Source organism: Leguminivora glycinivorella, chromosome 23, assembly GCF_023078275.1.
Source record: "Leguminivora glycinivorella isolate SPB_JAAS2020 chromosome 23, LegGlyc_1.1, whole genome shotgun sequence".
Taxonomy (NCBI): Eukaryota; Metazoa; Arthropoda; class Insecta; order Lepidoptera; family Tortricidae; genus Leguminivora; species Leguminivora glycinivorella.
Window position 1 is genome coordinate 2,236,220 of NC_062993.1, and position 22,816 is coordinate 2,259,035.

At 35.5% G+C, this 22,816-nt stretch overlaps 1 protein-coding gene across 2 annotated transcripts in view; it reads left to right on the forward strand.

The window, feature by feature from the left end:
* LOC125238257 (ABC transporter G family member 23) overlaps positions 1-22,816 on the forward strand; it is a 165,317-nt gene that overhangs the window by 87,979 nt on the left and 54,522 nt on the right. The window lies entirely within an intron of this gene.

Genomic DNA, 22,816 nt, shown 5'->3' on the forward strand with positions numbered 1-22,816 from the left:
AATGAAAACTTCACGATAAGCTTGAAACCTTTCTAAACAAGTTTAAATGAAAAAAAAAACACTATTAATTATTTAAACTTGAGATTAGAACCCGGGTCTTCTGTTTATGTGGCGACGTGTTTACCACTAAATCCCCCACTCGGTAATATAACTTGATTTTTTAAAGTACTTGAATACTTCCTTGAATTATTATCACAGCTAGCATAAAATAAATCCTACAGACACTTTTTTTATCCTACGAACATTTCCTTTTTTTACAATTCCCCAAAAAAGCAACAATACGCCACGGCTCATGGGAGCCTGGGACCGCTTTAACAACTAATTCCAAGATTTGGCGAAGGCACTAGTTTTTACGAAAGCGACTGCCATCTGACCTTCCAACCCCAAGGGTAAACTAGAACCTTATTGGAATTAGTCCGGTTTCCTCACGATGTTTTCCTTCACCGAAAAGCGACTGGCAAATATCAAATGACATTTCGCAAATTAATTCCGAAAAACTCATTCGTGCGAGCCGGGGTTCGAACCCGCGACCTCCGGAACGAAAGTCGTTACCGCTAGGCTACCAGCGCTTAACAACAATACCACAAAAATAAGAAGAAAAAATCGGTTAAAAAACGTTTCGACTTAAAAACCTCTCCCCCTCCCCAGTAAAGTAAATAAGTAAATTCTTTAACACCACGTCGGTAGCAAACAAGCATTCGGTCCGCCCGTTGGAAAGCGGTCACTGTTACCTATGGACGCCTGCAACTAAAGACCCATTAGAAACTTTTTACACACCTTTTTGCTATGCTTCTTTCTCTTTCCTCTTATTATTAAACCTCATGATTAAACTATAGTCCGGGAGCCAGCCGCCGTTCGGCAAAGGTCATTGCGCAACCGGCACACTGACCCACTGTCTGTTATATCACGAACTCGCTTGAAAGCGGCTATGGTAAAAGGCCGGATAGTGGAAGGAATTTAGGTGGGATTTTATTAGGGTTCCGTTGGGAAAAATACTTTAGAATGGTATAGTTAAAAAAAAATTAAAGTGCACTTTGAGATTTAATAACATAACATAATCCATAGTAGTTGTCAAAGCGGACCCCAGGCTCCCATGAGCCGTGGCAAACGCCGGGATAATGCAAGGGGGATCATGAATCCATACATAATAATATTATTAATGGGAAAGTATGTGTGTCTGTTTGTTTATCCGTCTTTCACGGCAAAATGAAGCGACGAATTGACGTGATTTTTTAAGTGGAGATAGTTGAAGGGATGGAGAGTGACATAAGTTACGTTTTGTCTCTTTCTAACCTCCCACTTCCCTAAAATGGAGGGTGGAAGTTTGTATGGAGCTAGGCAAAAGCTAGTTAACCCCTCGTATGCTTAGACACGGATCCGTGCGTGGGAATTTTAATCTTTTGCTTTAAATGTCAAGGTCACTATTTCAATGACCAAGATTGACAGGCCGCATACGAGGGGTTAATAATGAAAATTAAGAGAATACGGTAGCGAAAATGCTAAAATGGAAAGGAGCCCCCTTTTCAACTTGGGAATTTTAGTTAAATATACAAGTGTTATTAACTAGATTTATCGAAAAAAAATTGTCCATTAAGAACAACTCAGTCAAAAGATATTTCAAAAAAATCTTTAAAATCGAGGTTCCGCTCTCGACTCTTTCCTCCTTCAAAACTTAACCAATCGGAACGAAATTTGAGAATCTGAATAACAATGAAATAATCTATGTCGGACCGTTTCGCTTTTTTGGTTAATTGTTACCAATCTTGAGTATCACACCTTTTTTTGCGCCACAATGAAAAAGGCCTTTTTTGGAATTTTTTGATTGGCTCTAGAATCTTTAAAAAGCAGAATATCAAAAAAATCAAAACGGTCCGACACAGATAAAAATAATAACAATCTGTGTTGAAAAAATCATTGCTCTATCTTCAAAAACCAGGGAGGAAATAGTCGAGAGCGTTTGTATGGAAAATTGACCCCTACCGTATCGTCTTAAAATCTCATTATTTCTCTTCACGCATATGACAACGCACTTACGAATGTCAAAGCATAGTGGCATAAACAAATGCTTCGCTAAGGTAAACAGAATTAGTCACAACAGCGCACGTCCGCAGCGTAGCCATGTTTGCATTTGTTTACGATTGCAATTTCTTTGTCTGTCTGTTCTTTTGTTAGGGTTGCCACAGTTGCTGCTGATGCAATTCCTTTATATCTGAAGAAATTACAAAATCAAATAAAATAATCATTTGCAGTCTTTAAGAGAGTAGAAATCATATACAGAGTGGGGCCTGTAACAAAGGCGAAGAATTGAACTCTAGGCTATTCTCCTTATACTGATCAACATTTGTTCGGCGACTTTTAAAAATAACTTGTATTTTGATTTTTATCACCCTTGAAAGTTTTTTCTAAGAGGTAATGTATTGCGAATTCTGTTAAGTCTAAAGTGTGACAGACAACGTCAATGACAACAATAATAGCGTACATTGAAGCTAATATTTATTTTGTATGAAAAATTAAAAATTTAAAGACTTCATAATTGTTTAAAGTCACTGAACAAATGTTGATCAGTATAAGGAGAATAGCCTACAGTTCAATTCTTCGCCTTTGTTACAGGCCCCACTCTGTATATATACCACTATACTTTTATTTTTGCTTTCAATAATAATAACTTTCAATCTTCAAGTGCAACATGCATTATCCATACTTCCATACTAATATTATAAATGGGAAAGTGTGTGTGTCTGTTTGTTCGTCCGTCTTTCACGGCAAAACGGACCGACGTATTGACGTGATTTTTTAAGTGGAGTTAGTTGAAGGGATAGAGAGTGACATAGGCTACTTTTTGTCTCTTTCTAATCACCCACTTCCATAAAATGGGAGGTAGAAGTTTGTATGGAGCATTCCGCAATCTACGAATGTAACGTGAGCGAAGCCGCGGGCAAAAGCTAGTAAATTATATGTATAATTTATAAAATATGCATTAATTAATTGAAATACGGTTGTACTCACGTTATTATATCGCTATTGCTGCGACATGTTTCGGGCCAATTCGGAGGCCCCTCTTCAGGCGTATAGGAGTTCACGCGAGTGTTTGCGGAGTCTAGCCGTCGCGTGAACTCCTATACGCCTGAAGAGGGGCCTCCGAATTGGCCCGAAACATGTCGCAGCAATAGCGATATAATAACGTGAGTACAACCGTATTTCAATTAATTATTTGAATATGTCTCACGGAAGTTTAACGTGTATAAAATATAAATTGTATGTATGTATGTATGTATAAACTCTTTATTGTACAAAACACAAATATGACACAGGATAGACAGTACAAAGGCGAACTTATCCCTTTAAGGGATTTCTTCCAGCTAACCTAATTGTTTGAAAGTTGAGTATTTCTCGTGTTAATGTGTGTATGTTAGCTACGTGTGCAAAGAATTATTGCTTTTTATAACGTTTTGTAGCAGTAATAAACACTTAATTGCACAAATCAAATTAGGTACATAAAACACAGAGAATACACAGGCGAACTTATTCCTTTATCCTTTAACTCTTCAGGGTACGTAGCCAAATGGCACAAACGCTCACGAAACGAAACGCTCGTAGATATCTATCTCTATCGCTCTTGCGTATTGGCGCGACAGAGCCAGACTACCTTCGCGGCGTTTCGTTTTCGTTTCGCGTCGCAAAAATGCCATTCGGCTACGGCACCAGGTGTTGAAAAACACTGTGTGTTAATGGTCCCTATCACTTAAACAGTCTAATAAAAATAACTCAAAATCTTACATACATACATACAATCACGCCTGTATCCCATAAAGGGGTAGACAGAGCACATGAAACTGCTAAAGTCTCAGTGCCACTCTTGGCAATTAAGGGGCTGAAAGAAAACGAAAAATTGTGACATTGCAGTGACAGGTTGCCAGCCTCTCGCCTGCGCCACAATTTCACCCAAATCCCACAGTCGACTTCTACGACACCCACGGGGAGACATGGGGTGGTGAAACTCTTAACCCGTCACCACACGGGCAAAATCTTACCCAAAAAAAACTGTCTTAAGTGACAACCCTGTACCCGGAAACATTACTTTGTAAGCAAATAAACAGTAATTGTAATGGCACGCTTCTTTATATCGAAACGTTATTAATGCGAGCTTGCATTAGCATTGAGCTGGGGATAGGCCTTCTTTCCTTATTACTGATTCACGTGCTTGGTGTATGTAGTTCATACAAAGAGTAGCGCTATGTAGGTGCACTGAGAAAAAATACAACCAGTTTTCATGTTCGTTCAACAAGTTTTTTGGTTAAAATAGCGCCTACGTGCTCTTTGGTTCAAACAACAAGCTACTTGTCATTTGAATCGGCAATATATTTGAATCAACAAGTCGATTTTATAAAAACAACCTGACACATATTGTTTTAAACATACGTTTGGCTGATTCAAACGGATAAACCGCAACAAGTCGAACTTGTTAAATTCACAATGCAAATTTCTCTGTGTGTGTATACTGTTTAATGTAATGTGTGTATATCCATCCATACTAATATTATAAATGGGAAAGTGTGTTGTCTGTTTGTTTGTCCGCCTTTCACGGCAAAACGGAGCGATGAATTGTCGTGATTTTTTAAGTGGAGATAGTTGAAGGGATGGAGAGTGACATAGGCTACTATTTGTCTCTTTCTAACGCGAGCGAAGCCGCGGGCAAAAGCTAGTTGTAATTATAATTTAATTATACAGTATGGATATTTAGTTATGTATCGACATTTGTCTGAGGGGCGAATATTTAGGTTATAATTTCTAAATATTTTTTACGACCGAGCCACTCCTGAATGACGACAATAATATTACTTACTGTTCAGTGAAATTATTGATCGTGAGGAAACCGGACTAATTCCAATGCCTAGTTACCCTTCGGGTTGGAAGGTCAGATGGCAGTCGCTTTCGTAAAACTAGTGCCTACGCCAAATCTTGGGATTTGTTGTCAATGCGGACGTTTTACTTGCTTAGTATGTCGTAAATACCTATTTGCCCCAAGTGTGGTCATGTCATTCATACAAAAATAACACATAGTGACGTGACTGCTTGTTTTATTTCAGAAGCTTCAAGTAGGTATGTTGTAAGTAATATTCATCATCCTCCTTGCGTTATCCCGGCATTTGCCACGGCTCATGGGAGCCTGGGGTCCGCTTTGACAACTAATCCCAAGATTTGGCGTAGGCACTAGTTTTACGAAAGCGACTGCCATCTGACCTTCCAACCCGGAGGGTAACTAGGCCTTATTGGAATTAGTCCGGTTTCCTCACGATGTTTTCCTTCACCGAAAAGCGACTGGCAAATATCAAATGACATTTCGCACGTAAGTTCCGAAAAACTCATTGGTACGAGCCGGGGTTCGAACCCGCGACTTTCGGATCGAAAGTGGCACGCTCTTACCGCTAGGTTGTAAGTAATATTATACTGCATTAATTATTTAAGTAGGTATAAAGTAGTGCTTACGTACATACTAGTAGGTATTATATCTATTTATGCCTACACTATATTAGTTGCGTGTCTAATGCTTAATAAAATTTAACTAGTACTTGTTCCGTTTTATTGCATATTGTTTTAAAGTTTTTAAATATGTAATTTAAGTTCGAAATGGCGATTCTAATCTCAATACATACATAATTGCGTTTTATGATGTAGTTATTAAATGTGTGTTCTATTAGATAGTACAATATCTGAGCGACCGAGCTTCGCTCGGTTCTATTTTAATATATCACGTCTTTAATAGATAAAAAAAACTCTTATACATACAAAAACAAAAAAAAGACAAGAAACAAAAATTTTATTTCTGGCCGGGATTCGAAACCCTGACACCTACGATCTATCTGCGTACATTAGACCGACTTCGTACGACTGAGCTAAGCGGAATCGATGCGCGCGCGGCGAAATTAACGACCATATTTTATGTTTACTACCGCGAAAGAAAAACTCATGAAAACTCGAAAATTCGCGTTTTCCGGGATCTAAGGCTACGCTAGATCGATTTTTCACCCCCGAAAACCCCCACATAACAAATTTCGGCGAAATCGTTAGAGCGGTTTCCGAGATCGTCGATATATATAAATAAATAAATATACAAGAATTGCTCGTTTAAAAGTATAAGATAAGATAAATTAGGTATGCAATAGCTAGTACTTCCTTATTGTCAGAAGTATTGTTTGCCACCGACGAGGTATAAAAAAGGTATATGTCAAAAATTTGCTCTAAATCCGATATGGCTTGGATGTCAGTGTCAGAAGTGACATAACTGTCCAATCCATATCGTATTAATTTGGCAATGCTTAGATTTTTTCGTATATTTAGAGAGCGTGCTAACTTGTAAAATATATTATGTAAAATTCCTCGCTCTATTTACTTTCTGATCAAGTAAAAGTTTTGCAAACATCGATATTTTTGCAAAGTAATACTAGTTAATAGCATAACCAGTTATGTAAAGGTGAGAACTGAGCCGTGGGAGTGTTAAAAATGTCTTCATGACGGAAGTGCACAGTGCACATTATTGTATAAACGAGAATCGGGTGACGCGTGAACTAAATATGTCATATTATTAAATTAAAACGGGACTTAATCGCGTAAAACTTACCCCCTTAGACCGTTTTCACATTATCCGATCCGATATCGGATGTCGGAAGGATTTCAATAGAAAAAATCCAAGATGGCGCCTGTAATGTATGGGATATCGGTCCGACATCCGATATCGGATCGGATAATGTGAAAACGCACTTACCCTTATGCGTAAGTCTACCCGTGACCACGGACGTAATGTCATGTCCGAAACGTCGGGTTAAATATAAAACGTAAGTTTTACGCGATTAAGTCCCGTTTTAATTTAATATGAGTGAAGATCGTGTTAGTTTAAATCAATAAATATGTCATGGCGTAAGTCGTAAATGGGTACATGTGGAAAATAGTCATTTAATATGATATTAATGTAGTCACTTAAATTAGGTTAATTCAAAATATCGTCACTACTTTTAAAAAATCTCGTATCTCACGCTGTTCCTCAAAGTTAAAACGCAGTAAGTCTATATGAATTCCATCCATACGTACTTACTACAATTTTCTTTTCCCCTCACTAGCTCGGAAACACGTGTTTTGTCCTTTAATACCAGCGGGTAAAAACGCATTTTATCCACTAGTGGGTAAAGTAATTTGACCTTGAATAAAGTCAAATTAACTGCTTTAAAATTGATAAAAGTAGGTGAATCTAGTAATAAAGATGATTTACCACCTGTGGAACTACTGGAAGCAGTGATAAACGCATTTTTTGCTTTGTAGTTTCCTGGCTATAGTGAGGAGAAAAGTTTTGTGTTACACTCGGGTGCAAATGTATTTTACTTCTCGTGTGTTAAAAAACTCGCAAGTTCAGGATTCTATTCTCGAACCACTCGCTTCGCTCGTGGTTCAACTATAGAATCCTTTCACTTGCTCGTTTTTCAATTCCACACTCGGCGTTAAAATACAACTTTGCCCCCTTATATAACAAATAACTATTTCATTGACAGACGAAGATACAAGTTTTTTTTTAAGTAGTGACGATATGTTTTAATAAGCCATTTAATTTATTTTTAATAAAAAAGAAACATGTTAATTTAAAATAAATCTTTAAAATGCCCCATATAGAGGTAATTAATTAGGTTATTTTTTCATCACACTTGCACAGTTACTTTAGTAATGGCACGCATAATAAATCATTCTCACAAGCACTCACAAGGGAGTTTTGATATTTCAAGTACCATAATGAACATATTTATATAATTATATAAGATATTTATACAATTATAAAATAATATTACAGATAAATTAAACTAAATAAATCTAAAATTATCCTAAAATTAAACTTAAAATAAAAATTTAACTTAATAAATCTAAAATTAAACTAAAATAAATCTAAAATTAAACTAAAATAAATCTAAAATTAAACTAAAATAAATCTAAAATTAAACTAAAATAAATCTAAAATAAAACTAAAATAAATCTAAAATTAAACTAAAATAAATCTAAAATTAAACTAAAATAAATCTAAAAACGGCCATGTACCATAATTAACTCTTATCCTGTGATCTCATACAGTGTAGTAGTTATGAGTGTTATGACGTGGTTATGACAGTTCGAGTGTGAACGCATCTCGTCGACTGACATAACGCTTGCGACACGAAGGTTGCGTGTCACCGCGATTTTGGCACGTCTGGCCTTAATTAATTTAATGTGGACGTGGTGCCACATAATACTATGCTATTTAATATCAAGTTTATGCAGATATCTACATACATGTTACATAGAAGCATGCACACTGGTCAACCTCAAGAATTATAGTATACCATATAGATTAAAACACGATCGAAGGGAGTGTTTTAAATCGACACGAGTTACGAATTTCCTTTTCGCACGTGTATCGTACGACGATTTCAGTACAGACTCCGAAGTTTCGACCTGACACGATATGAACCACCTTGAGTACTATTGCGGGCAAATAGCACCATCTGGGTGGCTAGCCGAATGGCACAATCGCTCACGAAACGCTCACGAAACGAAGCGCTAGTAGATATCTATCTCTATCGCGCTTGCGTATTGGCGCGACAGAGCCAGCGGCGTATCGCTTTCGTTTGGCGTCGGAGAAATGCCATTCGGCTACGGGGCCTGTACTGTACAATAATTTTAAAAGGCACGATTCGCGTGATGCTCCCGTCATTTAACCGTAGGCCTAGATCAAGGCCTGAATCATCAGACTCAGATTAACCAACGGCCTTAAGACATTACCAACACGACTGACCATTTGTCAGCAGTTCCCGTCAACTTTGTACATAGCCACGTCAGCAAATTTTAATTGATACTATTTTGTTACCAAAATGTAGTAATATAAGTCAACTTTCGTAAGATATATACAGGATAATTGTTATAATTAACAAAATATAGATACTAGAGAACCTTAATGACGAATAAAACTTACTAAAATCTCAATTAATCAAAAAAAATCTTGGTAACAAATTAGGAATAATAAAAACAAATTTAACTTTTTCCTTAATTTTTGTACAAACTTTTCGAGAACTACTGATGTAACGCTTATTGTAACAGATTTAAGATCTGAAATTGGTAACGAACTTAAACTGAGTTTTAAACATCATTAACCAGATATGTTAATCATTTGTAACCCTTATTGTTAACGATGCAAGGTGTAAAATGGGTCGGTTGTAAGTGTTGTGGTTACAATTAAAGTTGGATTTAATCGTTCAGCGAAGTTTGTTCAAGGTATTGTGGATGGAATTATTTTTGCAGTTATATATCTTAATCCTAATATAATACGGCGAAAAATCAAATAATTTTTGGAGGTGTAAGCGATGGCATGATGTTTTGCGACATTGAAGTATGAAAATGAACTTTAACTTTTCAAGTAAGTAACGGTGTCAATTAAATTGCACTCATCAAAAAACTAATTTAAAAAATGTGTGGCCCCCGAAAGCACAAAACTTTTAATAAAGATATGCACTGGTTTTTTTTATGTATCGGACCTAAGGAGCCTAACTACACGTTTTTTTTTTAAATACATGAGATTTTTTTCATACATAATATTTCAGCACGCAATGTATTACATATGTCCATATCACTTAGCCTACCTACCTAAACGTCATTAAGTTGGACGTCAAATTAAGTTTAAGTATTTCTTTATTTTTTATAAGACATTAAAAATTATAAACTAATAAGTTATAAACCATAAAAGTTAAAACCTAAATCTAAATATAGCCTAAATTAAAACTAAAATAAAAATTCCCTCTTCGGCAGTGTTCCGTAGATGGTGGCAGCATTACCTCGCTGAATCGCAACGCTTATGCGCTGAGCGAGCAAATTAAGTTGGACGGCGCTGCTTGGCCAGATTAAAAAAAATAATTACTCTTAAATCATTCTCATGTTTTTTCTCTCATTTACTCAAAGGTTAACTGGAAGAGATCCCTCAAAGGGATAAGTTCGCCTTTGTACTTCACATCTCAATATATGCTATTTTTAATGTCTTTTTGTACAATAAAGAGTTACTACTACTACTAATAATAATAATAACACTTTTTAAGAAAATGATTACCTAATCTTTGTGAAACAAGTCTGTCAGTAAATAAGAACAAAGAAAACTATATGTATCCTTTTCTTTAGGGTGCTATAGAAAATGATACCTATAGTTTTCTTTGTTCTTATTTACTGACAGACTTGTTTGACAGAGTATCTATATGCTATACGATTCGTATGATCAGATACTACATAACTGGATAAATTTTTGGCCCCTATGGAATCCACACACGTATGTACCTATATTATGTTATTTATGACTCACAATACAATAAATAAGATCATAAGTAATCTTATTAGAATAATCATTGTATAGATTCAATAAAAATCAAGATTAATTGATCTACTTACAAATACTATGATTATTACTTTATTCCTTTATCCAAGTGGATTTTCCAGAATTACTCATTACCTAGATCCTGCCTTAATTATATGGAAATGATTATTCCAGTGTTACCGGCAATTTGCACTGGTTCTTAAGGTATTGTTCCGTTCAGTAATATTCCATACTGCGGTTTTAGTAAGCAATCAAGTTTCTAATTACATTTATAATTTATATTGTATCCGTTTGGTAATTTATACTATTTCAAATAATTTCGGCCCGATTCGGACATTAATGTTTGAAATATTATATTATATCTAAATTCGAATATATATATATATTTTTTTAATAGTGATTGAATAAACTTCACTTTTGACGCTGACAGATCATCAGTAGTGATGTCTTACTCACATCTTGAAAGTATTGTTTGAATGCAGCATTTTCTAAATTAATTTTTAATCAATATGGGAAAGTGTGTGTGTGTCTGTTTGTTTGTCCGTCCTTCACGGCAAAGCGGAGCGACGAATTGACGTGATTTTTTAAATGGAGATAGTTGAAGGGATTGAGAGTGACATAGGCTACTTTTTGCCTCTTTCTAACGCGATTAAAGCGGCCGGCAAAAGCTAGTATTTTATGAAATGGTATTATCAAAGGTATTACTTACAAGCGTAGTATATTGATACCACAGTAAGCGGAAATATACGATAGTTACCCCGGAAACACGTGACAGGCAAGTATGGTAAACAACTAGTAGAATACTAGTATTACTAGTAAAGTCCCTTTATCAATGATTATACAGATAAAGAAAAACCAGATATTGACTCGTCAGTACTAGAAATACTTAGCTATATTCATTTGTAACGTTTTTCCGTCAACTTGTATGCTAAATGGGTAGAAGTAGACTTGTGTATACAGTGTAGTTAAGCCCCTTTCATACTACTCCGCAATTTTTCTAGGTTTATTTTTAACCCCCGACGCAAAAACGACGGGGTGTTATAAGTTTGACGTGTCTGTCTGTTTGTTTGTCTGTCTGTCTATTTGTATGTCTGTGGCTAAGAACACTCCCGACTAACTCAGCTTTCAGACAAAGAAAAACTAAATCAAAATCGGTTCATCCGTTCGAGAGCTACGACGCCACAGACAGACACACACAGACAAACAGACTGACAAACAGACAGACAGACATACACACAGACAGACACGTCAAACTCGTTTTTGCGTCGGGGGTTAAAAAACAGATATAGGTAAAAATACTAAAAATATATTAGAATAAGAATAAGAATAAGAATAAGAAAACATTTATTGACACACAAATAAAAATTGAACATTTACACAAAAAATATTAAAAAATAAAATAGACAACTAGCATGCATGTCAAAAGGAACGGGCTCAGCATGTTATGCTGCGCAGCCATTTTGATACAAATTGACGGCGCAACGCTGATTTTCAGTCCGTCCCCTTTTCTGAACCTCATTAGCACTAAATACTCGTAGTTTTATAATACCTTTGTTCGGATACAGGTCAAAATCCTTCACATCTGGCATGACATTGAGAAACTTTTATAATTTTTAAAACAAATCTCGAATCAACTATAAACAAAAACCTATCTAACGTCATATACATAATTAGTGCACATTCAAACGGGGCGTGCGGCGTGCATATCAAACAATTGAAACTCGATACAAGTGTCCTGACTCGACGCTGCATAGCCCGCCCCGCCGAACGCTCCGCTCCGATCGTCCACTCTGGCCCTACACTTTGACGTACGCGGTACGTCACAGCACTTTCGAAGGAGGATCTAGTGAGACACGCAACTATAATTATTTACAGTATTTCTTGAGGAAAAGTAATGTATGGAAGAATAACATTCCAGTGTAATGAGAGATGTGTATTTAAATAAAATATTGTGAATTGTGATGTTAGAAGAAAGTTTCGCTTTCGGTATAACGGAAGAAGTTTAGACATTAAACTTTGCAAGACTTGCAAGAGTACATCCTGGGGCCCATTTCTCGAAGCTACAAGTTACAAGTGGTTGTCAATGTCTAATATGACAAGTTGGAAAGAGACTTCCGCTTGTAACTTGTAACTTTCAGTTTTGAGAAATGGGCCCCAGATAGTAGAAATAAGTGTGATTTTACTATTGTAAATACAGTATGGCTTCAAAATGTTAAGATCCTGTAAATATTTCTTATGTTAAAGAAGTTTAAGATTATTAAGAAATTGTTATTCAAATAAACTTTAAACTAAAACCCGATTCACCCAGTTTTTGGAAACTTCCCTCAACTTCGCATATTAGAAGAATAAGGACTACACATATACGAGTAATAAGAGGTCGTATATGTGTAGTCCTTCACTTTCCTCCCCAATCCTTTTTACTGTAAAAAAAAAAATATTGTTATATTAATTCCCGATCCTGGTCACAGCATCAAAATAGAATGAAACAAATGAATGTTAAGTTCCTAATTCGTTTTCATGTATACCTACTATTATTATTAATGCACAACGAGTCGCAGGTGGCACGAATTTTCTCTGTCAAAAATGCAAACCTCCACAATCAATGCCGTTGTCTAAACAGCAACGCGTAAATCGTCTACAATAGACGCAAAGGATTGCGATGATTGTCGAATAGTCCCCATATGACTTGCGCATGCGCATGCCAACTAGACAAGGCCAGTAACAAGTTCAATAATAATTAACGGCCAATAGAAAGGGAAAGCGGTGGAACCGTATCAACGGCGCCGCTCTACTTGAGGTTGCGAAACGAAAGAACCAGGCTTGTGGGTCGTGAGGACTTTTCCTCTTTTCCTGAGGAAGTAAAGAAGGAAGGTCCCGGATTAAATTGTTCAGTCATGGTAGACCCTCGCTTTGGTCCCTCGTGTACAGACGTCTTATAAATTCTGATACCTTCTTAACCACTGCTTCGCACTAAATAATTTGCATTTTAGCTTTATCATGCGTACGGCTAAGTGTGGAACTCACTTCCTGTGTGTCTATTTTCAGCCCAGTATAATTTGGATCCTTTTAAATCAAGAGTAAATTCACATTTTTTGGGTGCACTTTTCATTAGGTGAGATTGATTTTTCCATTTTTTTAATCACCTCTAAGAATAAAATTAATAAATTTTCGACTTACATATGCAAACCAACACGAGGGCGATGTACCTACCTTTAGGTACCTAGGTACTTTAAAATAAAAACTTACGTAGGTTTTTTTTCCAAATCAGGGGCCATGCATTAATAATACACAAAAACGAATTAAAACATAACAGTCAAGGATCAAATAAATATAAAAAACATTTTCCATACAATAAATAGGTTACAAACTCTCCTTAAAGTCGTTAAACAAAGTTCTACTAATAGATAACATTCTGACGTATCGATTGTTAGAAATATTCATGTTATGAGATATTATTATATCATTGATCTCATCGATACTATGGCTCTTACATAACAAAAATGTCGATTGGAAATTTTCGCACGTTCGTTGAATAGTTGACCTACTTTGAGATTAATAGTGTTACGATACATAGTGTGTATCTGTAGGTATTCAAAGTATAATTGAGACATTTTTAAGTAAAAGGTTCGCTTCGCTTACTTACCTACTTGACGAAATTTCACTAATCTTTATACAAATTACTTGATACAGTATTTTAATGCTCAAGCGACTGAAGCGACCATATGAAACCTTTTGCTTGAGAACGGGAGAATTTAAGTACAAATACAAAATACAAAAAGTTTATTTCATTACCAGACATAGATAATATGATATATATAGTATGTTACATTTATGTTTTAGGGCCACTGTGAGTATGTTACATTTATAACCTTTAGGGCCACAATGGTGGGTTAACCTCGGGTTAACCCGCCATTTTATATGAAATCTGACAGATAGCAGCTAACTAACCCTGAGTTAATTGATTGGTGCAAGTGGGCCTTAGCCGCTTAGAAAACAATTTTGAATTATCAAATTACACTTTAAATAGGGTCCTAATGGTTCAAATGTGATCCGTTCCATCTAATATTTAGGTAAAAATATTCTATTGCAAATATTCAAAAGCACCCTTTTGTCACATCTCACATCTCGGACACTGGCGATCAAATATATGAAAGAGGCGCGTTCCTAGCACACATTCTAATCTCGTATAGGTAAACGCGTACCATGCTTGTATGAGTGAGATATGACAGGTTGACTGTTGGCGTTTTTGACAGGCGTTAACTGTGAGGTAACCGAGAGGGGGTGGGCGGCGCTTTCAGCGGGGAGCGGAAGTGGCCATACTGTACGATAGTACTCTTTTTTATACTGTGCTTTTGTATTGGAAATCCTTAAGTAAGGTTAGCACACGTAATAAACCTCAATATTTATAATGAAAAAAAGGGGACTTCTGTATAGTACACTATTTCCAACATAAATTTGTCATCAAGTATTAGTACGAACCTACAAAACGGTTAGACGAGTCACATAAATAAATAAATGAATAAATATTGTGGACACCTTACACTTACACATATCAACTTAGCCCCAAACTAAGCAAAGCTTGTACTATAGGTGCTAAGCGACGATATACATACATACTTAAATATATAAATAAATACTTATATACATAGAAAACATCCATGACTCAGGAACAAATATCTGTGTTCATTACACAAATAAATACCCTTACTGGGATTCGAACCCAGTACCGCGGCTTAACAGGCAGGGTCACTACAGACTGAGCCGGACCAGTCGTCACATCTTCATAAGGATGTTCCTTATTCCTCACATTACACTATCAAGCCTAATTGCCACATTATGAAACAGCACTACAAGGTCAGCCCAAGTTGGAAAGAGACAGCTATAGTTCTAATTGCTCGGACGCGTAATGTATCGTAACAATTTCGCCATGGTGACCGTGGACGAAATGTCATACTGTACGGTGGCTGAATGCGAATACCTATGCTTGCTGAATAAAAAATAAGATGGAGTCCAAGCAAAGTTGAGCGATTTTGATGGCCCCATTTGTGTAGTAAACGTCATAATTGCATAGAAGTTTGACGTTTAAAATAACATACAGACCACAGATGTCATATATACCATAGATCAAGCAAACGTATCTACTTAGCGTGTCAAATGAACTCAGTGGAGTTGTCCGTCTTTAATCGCAGCTTGCAGCTTTCGGGCGTCAATTTTTGTAAGTTGAAGTCAATCAAAACATAAAAAATGCCTCGTTACGTGATATTCAATTGCAACAACACAAAAATTATGAACAATCAAGAGCCTGAGACATATTTAAAATTACAGGCAAGAAACAACTTCAGTACAAAATTTGACACGCTCGGCCCCTATACAAATAGATGAACTTGTTTCTTCTATCTAAATAAAGTTCTGTGATACAGACATTTTGAACATTAAAGGAAAATTCACTCCTTTAGCAAGCTTTGTACCTGCGATCTGAAAACCGGTCCGATCGTTCTGAACAACTGAGCCACGGAGGCCTAAGACACAGTACAATAAAGACTACTTAGTATCGTACAGTATGACCACTTCCGCTCCCCGCTGAAAGCGACGCCCACCCCCTCTCGGTTACCTCACAGTTACCGCCAGTCAAAAACGCAAACAGTCGACCTGTCATATCTCACTCATACATACAACCATAGTACGCGTTCACCTACACGAGCTTAGAATGTGTGCTAGAAACGCGCCTCTTTCATATACAACCTGTTATTATTGAATTCCGTTAACTTTAAGGGAAGGTTTTTAGATCAATTAATTTCTCTAAGAAACTAGCGTCCTAACTCTTACGGTTATCGAGTTATTAAAAAAATAAAGATAATTACTGAACAAGTGTGTGACGCTAGTTTCCTATACTTAAGAGAAGCCGTCAATATCAAAAAGTAGAAAATCGTAAAATTGGTAGTTTTCTACGTCCGGTTTTAGTTTCAGTATATACTTATTGATAAGAAAAGCACTTGTTTTTAACAGCGCGTATTCTTATCTACAAAATCAGTAGTTAACATCAAGGAAAAGTTACTCCCTGAATTAATTATGATTTTTTTCCTGACGCTAGTTTAAGAAAACCCGCAAATAGTGCTCACGTCTGAGTGAGCTGAGCTCAATTTTGTATACTTTAGGCTGCTAAAATTGATGTTGTCGCATTACTTATATCCTAAACTAAAAATTCAGTAGTTTACATGTGTGTTATCATGCTACTAAAATACAGTAAATGGAAGTTAAACGACATCAATATTTGTCTAAAAATACTTCGAATCAAATGTCAATTACTTCGAAAACCTTTTAGGCAAACAAAAGGCTTTCTTGATAATTATAAACTTTAAGTATGTGTATGCAAAATAGTGTGTAATACAAATCAGGAAACACTTCTAATTTTAGATACATACTTACTTAAAGTTGTAACTAAAATGCGGTCGGCCCCTGTCGGCATCTTCATAAATTTGAATATGTACGACCGTGTTTTATTTTTAAAATAATGTTATTTTATAAGCTAGATAACTGGACTACAGAATTATTACCTTTTCATATTTTTCCTTACAAAGAGAACGAATAAAATCAATGTTGAATATAAACTTTCGTAAATTTTCCATACAAACGTCAAAACTGTGAACAGATTCTATGGAGTCAGACGCCCGATCGGGCTCGTTCGGAGCGGACGTGTCGCCAAATTTGCTCCAATGACATTTGTTTTTGACACTGGAAATCATATACGGATACAAAAAGATTGCCAGTGCTATGAATGTATTCAAAAGTAATAAGGTAAATAAATATCGTCACGTCTAAAAGAGTCTCAGTTTAAAATCGTTTTTTTTTGTGTTGTTTACTACTTATTATTGTTGAGAAATAAAAAAATATATGTAACTTTAATACAATGATAAGAAATATAGGTATTTTTTGTCTTCTAAACTTTATTAAAATGAAAGAGTTTTAAAATTAATTTTAACTCGTTGGACTTTATTTTCATTATACTGGTCACATTCTTTAGTGTGTCAGTGTGTGTAACATTCTCTATCGCGAAGAGACATTCAGTGTGGCGTATGAAAAAACTAACAGAACTAATCATTATAATTATATTCTATAAACGATTATTTACATAAATGGCGAAATTATTAATTGTAATAATATATTATGTTATCACAAAATTGTTCTGTATGACTTACCTTCTTACGTTCAATATAATTTTTAAATGGTGTTTGCACACGGGGCACGTAACCTTATAGATTCAGACAACTTTAACTAAATTTTGAAAATTATTATTTTAATGAAGAATTCTATATATGGCAACAATTTTACATGTAAACTGACTGTCAACCTCTGTTCATACATAACCTCAACCTTTGTCTCAGTGCATTTATAACGGATGTTATAATGGCTAAACCGATCAGGAACAGTGAATTATTTTAATTCATTCGGAAAAGGGTTTAACCATTTATAATTAGAATAAACGAAGCACTGTTTTTTACACCAGAGTTGTTTTGATTTTATATGGTGTTTGCACAAATTTATTTTGAAAAATAATCGGAGTCAATTCGTGTGAGATGGTAACACTAAATTGACACTGTCCGCAATCTAAACACGCGGCAGCGTGTCAAGCCAAGTTCAAGTAACCGAACTGGCAGACAATATCGCGTGTGTTACACGAACTATTTGGAGCCTCTATGGGCGTCCTCACAACAAAAACTATTTCATATAAACGTCTTAAATTTGGCTCTTATATTGATATTTGTGACATACATATTATGTGCCTATCGTGATTGTTTCACCGGATGGTCTGATCGGAAGATTAGACCATTTCGTTGGATCTCCTTCTTGTTTATGTCTTATTATTTGTAACGTTTATTTTGTGTGTGTGTTAACGAATAAATTAATTATATTCTATTCTATTCTATTATAAAAGTTATAAGAAATGATATTTTATGTCATCAATTGTCATAAAACATTTTGAGGACTGCCATTGAACTTGGCACCCGTTTAGATCTCTCTGCTTTTGTCGTTGACGCCAACAACCAAGGCATATATAATATTGAACTTGGCTCATATTTCCCTTTTTTGGTTTTGATGGGATTTTAACGTTACAACTGATCTTCAGTGAAACTAATAGACCTGTCTTAAGTTCCTCTCACTTAGGTCACTGACCTCTTCCAGTAAATTGCGGTAGTGTGCGAAAAGTATGTTGGTGAGTGTGACGTGCGTTAGTGTGTGTAAATGGGGTAATTTGACAGATACTGAATTTTTACCCATCGTGACGGGCTCTTAAGACGATACGGTAGGGGTCAATTCTCCATACAAACGCTCTCGACTATTTCCTCCCTGGTTTTTGAAGATAGAGCAATGATTTTTTCAACACAGATTGTTATTATTTTTATCTGTGTCGGACCGTTTTGATTTTTTTGATATTCTGCTTTTTAAAGACTCTAGAGCCAATCAAAAATTTCCAAAAACGGCCTTTTTCATTGTGGCGCAAAAAAGGTGTGATACTCAAGATTGGTAACAATTAACCAAAAAAACAAAACGGTCCGACATAGATTATTTCATTGTTATTCAGATTCTCAAATTTGGTTACGATTGATTAAGTTTTGAAGGAGGAAAGAGTCGAGAGCGGAACCTCGATTTTAAAGATTTTTTTGAAATGTCTTTTGACTGAGTTGTTCTTAATGGACATTTTTTTTCGATAAATCTAGTTAATAACACTTGTATATTTAACTAAAATTCCCAAGTTGAAAGGGGGGCTCCTTTCTATTTAAGCATTTTCGCTACCGTATCCTCTTAAACATAATTTCTATTTAATAAGTCAAAGAGAAAGATATAAAGGAAATTAATTGACCGTGACGTCACTCGTCAGTATTTCATAGTAATTCCATATTAGCAAATCGTTTTGACAGTTCTTAAAAAGAAGCTGATTTGACTAGTAGGAAACTAGCCTATTGTCCATTCAATTTATACGCTTGATTTAGGACCACACAAAGTTAGAAAGAAAACGTTTATTTGGTGTATTAAAACTTAACCTATTACATCTTAGTCTATAACACAGTCTATACACCAAACTCATAGAGGAATAAGTAAGGGAAGAGCTGTAACTCCATACACCAGTAAATGCGAGTTATTTGTATAGGCATAGTTAAGACGATACGGTAGGGGTCAATTCTCCATACAAACGCTCTCGACTATTTCCTCCCTGGTTTTTGAAGATAGAGCAATGATATTTTCAACACAGATTGGTATTATTTATATCTGTGTCGGACCGTTTTGATTTTTTTGATATTCTGCTTTTTATAGATTCTAGAGCCAATCAAAAAATTTCAAAAACGGCCTTTTTCATTGTGGCGCAAAAAAAGGTGTGATACTCAAGATTGGTAACAATTAACCAAAAAAGCTAAACGGTCCGACATAGATTGTCTCATTGTTATTCAGATTCTCAAATTTCGTTCCGATTGATTAAGTTTTGAAGGAGGAAAGAGTCGAGAGTGGAACCTCGATTTTAAAGATTTTTTTGAAATATCTTTTGACTGAGTTGTTATTAATGGACAATTTTTTTTCGATAAATCTAGTTAATAACACTTGTATATTTAACTAAAATTCCCAAGTTGAAAGGGGAGCTCCTTTCCATTTTAGCATTTTCGCTACCGTATCCTCTTAAGTGACATCTAGCAACAATCACGCGTCAATCACGCGTCAAATAGCGTAAACGTAAATAGCGTAGGTGTCACAGTGTCATTGTATTACAAGCAGAAGGAATTGAAAACAGAATACTGATTAATACTATTGTAATATTAGCTAAAAATTGGTGAGCATTTGCCTTTTCGTTCCTCTCGACATCTATTGACAAGTAGCAGTACTGATAATTTACGCTAGTTGACGCGTGATTGTCGCTAGATGTCACTTAACCATGCCTATACAAATAACTCGCATTTTCTGATGTATGGAGTTACAACACAACTCTTCACAAACTGGATGTCAGTGAGCATATGCCGATGCGATGACTGACCCATGGCGTTGGTTTTCAGGGCAACCAAGTTTACGACTATATTTATTTATGAATAAGTACAATAGTTATTTGTTATACAAGGGGGCAAAGTTGTATTTTAACGCCGAGTGTGGAACTGAAAAACGAGCAAGTGAAAGGATTATATAGTTGAACCACGAGCGAAGCGAGTGGTTCGAGAATAGAATCCTGAACTTGCGAGTTTTTTAACAACCGAGAAGTAAAATACATTTGCACCCGAGTGTAACACAAAACTTTTCCCCTCACTATAGCGAGGAAACTACAACGCAAAAAAAATGCGTCTTATCACTGCTTCCAGTAGTTCCACAGGTGGTAAATCATCTTTATTACTAGATTCACCTACTTTTATCAATTTTAAAGCAGTTAATTCGACTTTATTCAAGGTCAAAGTACTTTACCCACTAGTGGATAAAATGCGTTTTTACCCGCTGGTATTAAAGAACAAAACACGTGTTTCCGAGCTAGTGAGGGGAAAAAATATTTAAATTGCCTTTAAGATGTATATGCAATTATGCATGATAAGTCAAAAAGGTCTTTGACCGTGTACAGGATGTTTTTATACAGTTGTTACTTTTTATAGCCCTTGTTTTCTTGTTTTGTATTATACGTTACTTTAAAAAAAACTAAAAAAACAACAATGAAATGATGGGTGACAGAAAAGTATTGAATGATTGGTTTTGCGAACGAGCCCATAAAACCGATTTTTTTTTTTGCTATTTTTGCATTTTTAACCCCCGACGCAAAAACGACGGGGGTGTGCTGTTTGACGTGTCTGTCTGTTTGTGTGTGTCTGTCTATGGCATCATAGCTCCCGAACGGATGAACAGATTTATTTTTTTTTTGTTTGAAAGCTGAATTAGTCGGGAGTGTTCTTGGCCATGTTTCATGAAAATCGGTCCACTATGGCGGGGTTTTTCAAAATTTTAATTTTGTGGTTTTTAGGTTATTAAGGTAATGGCGCCTATTAACGTGGTACTTAAGGAAGATTTCAAAAGATACCAAAAAATTAAGGGTATCAAAGCTCATTAACGACCACAAATATTTTTTTTATGGAAGAGTATTTATTGAACTATTAGTTTTGAAGAGTTTTAGGATCATTTTAGTTTATTATATGTCATAAAATGATTATTGAAGTCAACATACCTAAATTTTCTATTACCGTGGTAATGAACAGGCTGCAGTTCTATTAACGCGAATTGAGATTTCATTACCGAGGGTATGAATGACAGTGTTTTTCTACCATCGGTAAATAGAAACCCATCTCAAAATTCGGAGCTTAATACCGACGGTTGAATATACAAATTATGACAAATACATATACCTATACTATCCTCCTTTATGAATACCCACAGAAGACTCAGTTTCACCTAAGAAATCTGTACTTACGGTACACTAAATGTCATATTTTGATACAAGACTAATATGTCGCTCGGTAATAGATACTTCTATAGGAACCCATTACCGACCCAAACAAATATTGCATGGATCGGTAATAGATTCTTATATATTCTATTACCGAGGGTTATCTGATTGTACCATCGGTAATAGGCATAAATTGGAGTATTATAAAATCTAATTCCGACCCATAAAAACAAAGTCATACAGATTTATTTTCATTACAAATCAAAATAAAATATTGCAACCTTATATTAAAACCAAGTTTACATAACTGGTAAGTAAGCATCAGACTTTATGTCAATGTTTAAAAAAATTGACAAATTAACGGTTTTCATAGAAACTACGAAATCAGTCATGAAGTTTTTGCTAAAAATTAAGGTTTTGTTGAATAATTTTCATACCGCGTAAATAGTTCTTTGATAGCGTGAATAGATCAAGATTGAAACAACTGTAAGACATTATATAACTGATCACATATACTTAAAATAAAGCAAAAGGAACTAATATCACTACTTTAACTATTACTGTGGTATACCACAGTAATAGAATCTACTCACGAAATGGCGCCTTTCACCGCTGTCTTTTAATTTCCACTTTAAACACATTTCCAGGCTAAACAATACGTAAAAAGTACTCAGAAGTCATGTAGAAAACTATAAACAATAATTTGAAATGCATAACTTTCACCTCTTTGCCATAATTATTACGTAAACTACTAAATGAGATTGGAGTTCACTTAGGTTTAGCGTCCCACGTCAGTATGACACAACCTCTTCTCGCGGCCCCGTGGCAAAAACTGTCAAATAGCGAGCGTCTTCTTTCATTCACACTCTCTATCGCCTATATGTGCGTTAGTCAACTAAACAGGCTTCCTTTGTGTGAGTAACTTTTTTTTAAGAAATTGGTCGGTTTGCCTATAAAATGCGTATTTGCAAATGCGGCGGTAATGGACGTCGATTTTGATACCCGCGTTGATAGCCGCCGTTACCTTATTCTGCCTTTAGCTACCT